General features: G+C 42.2%; 1 pseudogene; it reads right to left on the bottom strand.

Annotated features, from left to right (window-relative positions):
- Window positions 1–4,106: 4,106 nt before the first annotated feature.
- LOC124086373 (large ribosomal subunit protein eL20-like) lies at window positions 4,107–4,626 on the bottom strand (annotated as a pseudogene).
- Window positions 4,627–8,517: the final 3,891 nt, after the last annotated feature.

Below are 8,517 nucleotides of genomic sequence, written 5' to 3'. Positions count from 1 at the left end.
ATTTAACAAGATATTTTAAATCTCTTTGATTGTTTTAAGACTAATTATTTGTACTGAGACCAATAAATATGTTTGAGGATAGTAATATTCCTTAATACAGACAAAAACATTTTGGTGTTTGTCATTAAACAGTGCATCTGGTGGGGCTGGAGTTGTAGTGATAGAGCGCTTGCCTAGCATGTGCTGGGTTTGATTCTTAGCACTGCATATAAATAAATAAAATAAAGGTTCATCAACAACTAAAAAAATATTTAAAAACACTTTAAAAAACCCAGTGCATCTGGGAATATGTGCTGGGTACTTTATGTCTGGTCCACTATAAGTGAGGTGGATGGTGGGATTTTCAAAAGAAGCATAGAGCTGTTTCTTTCTTTACCTTACTCATTACCCCTTCCTTGGAGGCATTTCTCCCCTAGAAGTGCCTGGGGGACAAGAATTCCAAGTTTGATTTCTTATTAAGCTATTGTTTATGTATCTTTGGATTTTAAACCTCTCTCCTGAGGCAAACAATCCTCCCTTGAGTTATCTCAGTGGTTGAAATTCCACAAAATTCCTTTCCTCAAAGTTGTTCTGCAAAGTAGCCTGAAGCTATTACATTCGCAGAATTCTGGGCAGCCTTATTTCCAGTGTTCACTTTCTATGCCTCAGTGGAATTTATAAACTGCTTCCTAAATATTTATTTTAATGTTTTTTTTTTTTTGGGGGGGGGTGGGTGGGCGTACCAGGGATTGAACTCAGAGCACTCAACCACTGAGCCACATTCCCAGCCCTATTTTATATTTTATTTAGAGACAGGGTCTCACTGAATTGCTTAGTGCCTTGCTTTTGCTGAGCCACTGGGATTACAGGTGTGTGCCACCATACCTTGCCAGATTTATTTTAATTCTTAAAAAAGAATTTCAGTTTTCCCCCTTTTTTTTTTTTTTTTTGCGCGGGGGTAGGGGGGTGAGGTGGGGGGGTGGGGGTGGTGCGCCTTAGAGTTAAATGTTGCATTCAGGTTTTTGCTAGTTCAGAATCATATACTTCAGCAGACAGATGAGAGAATAAGATACTAGATACTTAGAGAGAGAATAAGATACTAAGTTTAAGACATTAACACCTGTATTAGTTTTTTAGGGCTGCCATAACAAAGTGCCCCAGATCCGGTGGTTAAACAACAGAAATTTATTTTCTAATAATTCTAGAGGTTGAAAGTCCAAGATCAAGGTGTTGGCAGGGTTGCTTCTTCTAAGTCCTCTTTCATTAACTTGTAGACTTCTCTGTGCTTGTCTGTGTCCAAATCTCCTATTCGTATAAGGAAGGGCTCTAGTCATATTGGATTAGGGTCCACTTGTATGACCTCATTCTACCTTAATAACCTCTTTATTAAAAGCCCTGCCTTCAAATACATTCATATGCTGAGGTACTTGGGAACTTCAACATATGAATTTGGGGGGTGGGAAGACACAATTCTTCCCAAGAAGGTATTGCTAAACTGGGCATGCTTTATTTAGTAGACAGCTTGTGATTTTATATATTTTAGTTGTATTTGGACACAATACCTTTATTTTTTAAATTTATTTTCATGTGGTGCTGAGGATCTAACCAGGGCCTTGCATGTGCTAGGTGAGCGCCCTACTGCTGAGCCACAACCCCAGTCCTTGTGATTACTATATTGTTTGCATTTAAGATGATTAGCAAATGAATCTGTCAAGTAGATTAACAACCTCCTACCATATGTATTATATATTTATTTTCTTTTTATTGAGATATAACTCATATCATAAAATTCACTCTGTTAGAGCATATGACCCCGTGATTTTTAGTACATTCACAAAGTTGTTAAAAATCTAGCACTGTCTAATCCCAGAACATGTTCATCACCCCGTGAGGGGTCACTCTCTCTATCCCTCCTGTGTGTGTCTATGGATTTGCCTGTTATGGAAATTGCATGTGAATGGAATCATTCATTATGTGGTCTTTTGTGTTATAATATTTTCAAAGTTCATCCATGTTGTTGCATGTGTCCATGTGTCATTTCTTTCTATAGCTGAATGTTACATTATACACATGTACCATGTATTGTGTATCTATCCATCTGTTGGTGGACTTTAGGATTGCTTCTATTTTTTGACTGTTGTGCATAATGCTGCTATGAACAGTCATGTACAAGTTTTGTGTGGACATGTTTGCAGTTCTCCTGGATATACATCTAGGAGTGGAACTTCTGGCATCATAGGGGAATTCTGTTTAGCTTTTGAGGAACTGCCAAACTGTTTTCCAAAGTGGTTGCACCATTTTACATCCCCACCAACAACATATGAAGATTTGAATTTCTCCACATCCCTGCCAACACCTTTTGTTGACCATCTTAAATTATAGCTATCCTAATGAATCTACCTTTATTTTTAGTTTGGCAAAATTTTATTCATGGATAATATGGAGGCAAGCACCTGAAGGTTCTAGCTGTTTTATCTTGTTTCCCTGGAGTATTTCACTTATTGCCTGTTTATTCCATCTCCCATTCTACCTTTGTGAATTCTGAGCTTGCTGCAAACAGTTCAGATGCTGCCCTTGAGGCTATCAAGCGTTCCTTGCAGGGTCACCTGCATTAACGTGGGCTCTGATGAGTTAAAGCTTCTGCCATGTACATCTTTCTGGTGTTTTTTGCCCTATCCCATGCAGCATTAAGTGAGGCATTAAATGAAGTTTTTTGACTCTTTTTTTATTGCATTTTTTCCCCCTGAATCAATAAGGAATTTAGCCCCTTCTACTTCCTCTTCTCTCTCCAATTACGTGGTTTAACATTGATTTTTTCCTTCCTTCCAGGCATATAAAGTATCTGTAGATCTCTTTTTAATGACAAATCAATCCAACACCTTAATATTACAGAGTTGGGAGAACAGTTTAAAGTTTCATTCTGTTTGCTCCTCCAGTCTTTCTGTTTAAGCAGCTTGAGTCATCCATGATTGATGGAGGACATTAGTAAGAGAAGTTAGCACCATTTTGATTGATTTTGTTTACTTTGAAAATAGTTTTCTCACTTGTCAAATGGATTAATTATGAGAAACGAATTGTTTCTGGGTGGAGAGGATGGTAGGGTAAGCCAAGGTTCAGGGTCCCCTTCTGAGCTAAGGATGGCTATGTGGCTTTAGGCCCCTTCCCTATCTGTGCCCCCCAGGGGGGGCCTGATAGTCCTGCCCTGTGGTGGGAGCTGCATATATGGGTCCCTGACTCCTAATGTGTATTGTCAGGAGGAGACAGGGTAGGAAAGTATAGGTATTTTTGTAATTTTTTGGTAGTGCAACTATTATATCACCTCAAATTCTTTATGTACGCTATTTCCTCAGAGCTCTACGAATTTCTTCTTTGTAGCATTTGAATATCAAAAACAGATGCTCTTTGACTTAGGATGGGAGTTCCATCCTTTTTAATGATGGCCATCATAAGTCAAAAATGCATTTAATACATTTAATTTAACCAAACATTGTAATTTAGCCTCACCTACCTTAAACATGCATGGAACACTTATGTTAGCCCACAGGTGGACAAAATCATCTGACAGTCCTCACGGGCAAGACTGAAACTTCTGAAAGAACTGGAAAGGAAAGAGAATCACAGAAAGCCCCCCTCCCACACCCCCACTTCAGGCAGGGGAACCATTGTTTCACAGATGCTGCTGTGCATGATGGTGCCGTTGGTAGAGGGAATGAGAGAAGCAATGGAAGATCTGGTGTTCATGTTGGCTGAGTGAGAAAAGCAGGTCTGAATCACAGGGGTGCCTGGGAGGTGCCTTATTTTATAATAAAGTGTTAAATAGCTCATGTGGCTGCCACTGCTCAACATCTCAAGAGAATACTGAATATCACTAGCCCCAGAAAAAAAATAAAAACTTGAGATATGGTTTCTGCTGACTGCATATTGCTTTTGTACCAGTTGTAAAGTTGAAACATTATAAGTTGAAGTATTAAAAGTTGGAACCATCTGTGTTGTAATAAACATTTGATATTACCCCCTCTAGATGGTAAGTTCCAAGAAGGCATGCATTATTCCCCTCCTCTCTTTTTTCCTTTTTCCAACAAGTGTTCCCAAGGAGTTTACTTGGACAGATCTCTGGGTCCTGGAACCTAGATGAAGGTGTTGGGCCTCTTAGTGGTGAAGCGTGGCTTGTGCAGCACCTGATGGGGCAGGGGGAACTTGATTTTGGAGTCATGGAACTGCTTGACTGCTGGCTGGTGGCACTTGCTGGCTGTGATCTCCTCCACCTTCATGATCTGGACGGAGTGGGCCCAGGTGGGTGTTTGCGTGCCCATGTCTTGGTAACACTGGGTGATAGTTTGCACAGTGATCAGGTTTCGGTATTACTGGTCCATGTTGTGGGTGTTGCTGTGGGAATCATAGTGCTGTCAGATGCTGGAGTTCTTTGCCCACAGGGAGTACTTCTCACACACCTGCCCGCAGTGAACAATTTCCCCCAAACCTTCTTCATCTTCTTTAGCTGAGACACAAAATACCAGAAGTGGGACTTAATGACAGCATGATTGGGTGTAAAGATTTGCATCTGGTAGAGAGGTGGGGTGTGACATTTGGGAGTGGGCAGGCAGCACCTGCTACCTTGTACTCTCTAAGTGTGACTAAGGCCTTCATGGCTTCTCTCCCGGCTGGCTGACAGCCACAAAAGGGTGAATTATTCCTTTCTTGATCATAACTAAATTCTTACTGCCTAGCTCTGTGCCTATTACTAGTGGATGCTCAATAAATATTTGTGGAAGGAAGAAATAAATATCAGGAAAGTAAAACAGAGTGCCTGATGGGGCATCTAATGTAACAGAGAAGAAAGGTGGTGGATTGAGTAATCTCTGAAGAAATAAAGACCGAACAAGAATCATCTGGGTGAAGAGTTGCAGGGAGGGATCCAGCAAGATGGAAACTTAGAGAATAGTGAATGAAATAATGATGTTATAAATTAGGTATTTGGGACCTAAGAAGCTAGAGCTCTAGGGTCCAGATGCTCGTTGGGCCTATCTTTTTATTTGTTAATCTTTGGGATCATTTTCTGCAGGATAATAAATCAGGCTCTACCTTAACCTATGAGTTCCTGAGACAAAAGAGGATTCAGGAATTTGGCTGCTAGAGAGAGTGTACAAACCAAAGTCAGGGGGCAGGTTGGCAGTTCCAAAAGCTGGAGTCTAGATATTCATTTCAGGGGCCACCTCTACAGTGAGCCAGACTGCTGAAGTAAGCCTAGCATGGAAAGCCCTGTTTTTGTCTCACCTAAAGTCCCTCCTCTGTAATTCCAGGGCTTGCTCTTTCTCAAACAGAAATGAGGCAAGGTTGCTTTATGGCTGATGCAGCTCTGGGGTTGACGTCTGCACAGTCCTGCAGGCTTCCTTGTCTCAGACCTGCTTTTTGGTGGTCTCTGAATACAACAAGCTGGCTTTCCTTCCTGGTGGAAGAGGCCCCCAAGGCCAACCCGGCTCCTCCTGGTGTTTTGAGGGCTGCTGGCTGTCACCTCCTGTTGCCATCTTCAACACTTGGCTTCACATTCGCTTGTCCTCTGTGCCTTTCCCAATTTGTCATTATTATTTTAGTGATAATAGAGAGGCCACTGGGAATGGAGGCAACAGGCACCAGCTTTTACAGTTGATTAAATGCCTAAAGAACTAAGAGAGATGTGGGCTGGCTGGCCCTCTGCTTACCTGTAGCTTGTAATGCGTTATCTTACCTTCAGTTTCCTCTTGTGCCTCTTGGCAGCCAGAATCCATCTTGTTTGCATCACAGTGATTTTCTCTAACTGGGGAGCCTGGCTTAACATTTAACAGTGTAAATATTTTGAAGACAAACTTTTGAAACTATATAATTTCTTGGGCTTGTATTGGCTCCTTATATTGGCTAGCCCTTCTTGTTTTTGAAGAAAGAATTTTTTTTTTGTTGTTGTTAGTTTTGGTTTAGTTTCTAAGAGATGGGGGTCTTGTTATTGTTGCCCAGCCTGGCTATGATACCCTGAGCTCAAGTGATCCTCCTTCTTCAGCCTCCCAAGTAGCTGGGATCATAGGCATGTGCCACTATCACATCCGGTGAGATATGGGGAAGGAAGAAAGAGGAAATGCTCTGGTTAAGATTTGGCAAATTTTAGTTATCTCACATGAGAGATAATAACCTGCATTTAAACTGGCCTCTGAAAAATCACTGCTCTGACAGAGATGGGATTTACACCCAGCATCTCACATGGGCACATGGGAGAGGACACTCACTGTCGAATGTTCACATCTTGCTCTATAAAGGGTGCTGATTTTCTGGGTTCTTCCTAACTTACTACAAGGTGGGTTCCTTGTGTGGTCTGCTTGCATGGTGAGATTGATTGTCCTGTAACAGAAATGTGATTCCCTGAAATATAGCTGGTTCCTTTCTTTTTTTTTTCTTTTTTGTAACCTCTCCTCACTCATTCAAAATTTGGTCATGCTTCCCTAGAGCATCTGAATAATTTGAAGTTTGACTGTAGTTGCCATAATTCATAATTTTATAGCAATTTAGAAGGAGAACAATTCCGAGGGCGTACCTTCCTCGTCATATGAAATGATCCAGATGACAAAGCTGAGAATGTGATACGTTTTAATTGTGGTGTGAAACAGGCGCTTGGTCTCTGGGGAGGCTGAGGCACAGCCAAGCAGATTGCAACTGTTAATGTGGGCAAAGGGGACAACGGGGCATTTGTTTCCCAACAATCGGAATGAGAATGAGACCATTTAGTAACATTAGCACGCAGGCAGCACTGAGAACTTTGTAAACAGCTTTTTGATGTTCAGGGATGAGAGAAAAGTCCTCATGGGCAAGACTGAAACTTCTGAAAGAATTGGAGATGAAAGAGAATCACAGAAAGCACCCCCCCACCCCACGCCCCCACTTCAGGAAGGGGAACTCTTGTTTTACATAGATGCTGCTGAGCATGGTGGTGCCTTGGTGGAGGGAATGCTGAAAACAGGGGAAGACCCTGTGTTCACATTGGCTGAGTGAGACAAGCATGTTCTGAGTCACAAGTGTGGCCTGGGAGGTACAGAGACAGCAGAAAAAATGAACAAGTAGCTATAAGGAAGGACAAGAGGCATCTGGATGCCAGGAAAGACATGGACATGTGGCTCACCAGAGGTCTGGACCAGTAAGGTAGGCTGGAGTGACTTCAGAGCCACCAGCACAGTGGGGAACAGATGGCAGTGCAGAGGACAGGACCTCAGGATACCATAGCACATGCAGTATTATGGATGCCGATGGCTCAGAGCTCAATACAAACTGTCTACTGTTCATCTCTTGGGATCAGTCTCTGGATGTAGAAGATGAGAAAACTAAAGACTTTGCTCTCAAGGAGCTCAGAGACAGGGAAAAGGATACACACAATGCAAGATCACAGCTTAAATAAAGATACATTTGCTGATAATAATAAACTGTATAGAGATTTAAGGTTTAACCCACTGGGACAAAGCCCTGCCTCTTTCACTGTGGTCAGGGACAGTGGGCATGTTTGTCCTGAAAAAAAGCTTAGAAACATCTTCCAGGACTCCACAATGCACTCACTTGGGTTGCCTTTTCATTTGGAGCTGATTCATCTCCTCCATGGTTGTACTTGATTTCTAAGATGGACAAAAATTTAATTTGGTAAATTCTTTATTTTCAGGTTTGTTTTATTTAGGATGGAGGAGTTCAAATCCTTTTGTCCATCCTTAACAGTGTACCCTAACTAGTGTAACCTTAATTGGTGACTCCAAATCTATTATGTTTTAGAGATTCCTTTAAGATATATTACCTGACCCATAAAATTGTGTGTATATGTGCATTTGGGGGGAAGAAACTGAAACTTTGATTAAACTTTGACTTTGGAGAGTATGTGGAATGGAGGAGGGACCCTCAAAAATTTGTAAGCCAAGGAAGAGGGAAGGACACAGGAAATGTGGAGGAAAATAATGAGTTTTGTAAAGCTTGTTTTTCTGTTCAGAATTACACTGGTGGCAGATGTGAAAAGGCTTGGAGCAGAAACAGGTCTCAGGACTCACACAGGCAGAGGAAGGAGTGGAGGGGCTGGATGTCCTTCCAACGTGGGAGTAGAGTGAGATGGGGGAAAGGAACCTCTATGCCCAGGAGAGAGAGTGGTATAGAGCAGAGGAGCTGCCCTTATGACTGCCCTTGCCTCCCTCATGGTCTGTGGACATCTGCTGTCTGATGGGTCCTGATGCATGGGCTGAGTGTGGACTCCTCGAACACTTTGGGTGGAGATGCGCCACAGAATGACTGGTGCGTCCATGAGTCTGGTAGGGGTGAACACAGATGCATTCTGAGAGGCATGTGTGCACCTTCTCAAGGACTTCACTGTGGGACCCAGGACACAAATTGACACCCCAGGTGGCATCTCACCATTAAATAAAGGACAGCAAGCAAGCTGCACAAAACTCAGTGTGGAGTGCACATTAGGTGCTGGGCAAGCCAATTACTTTGAGGTGAGAGGTGCATGTGGAAGAGAGGTTGCATTCTGGGTAACTATTTTGTTCT

This window comes from Marmota monax, unplaced genomic scaffold (genome assembly GCF_021218885.2).
Source record: "Marmota monax isolate L192 unplaced genomic scaffold, Marmota_monax_Labrador192_F-V1.1 WCK01_AAM20220418_F8-fsc00024, whole genome shotgun sequence".
NCBI classification, from domain to species: domain Eukaryota; kingdom Metazoa; phylum Chordata; class Mammalia; order Rodentia; family Sciuridae; genus Marmota; species Marmota monax.
Note: the sequence above shows the minus strand (reverse complement) of the source record. Positions and strands in the feature narration are given on the sequence as shown.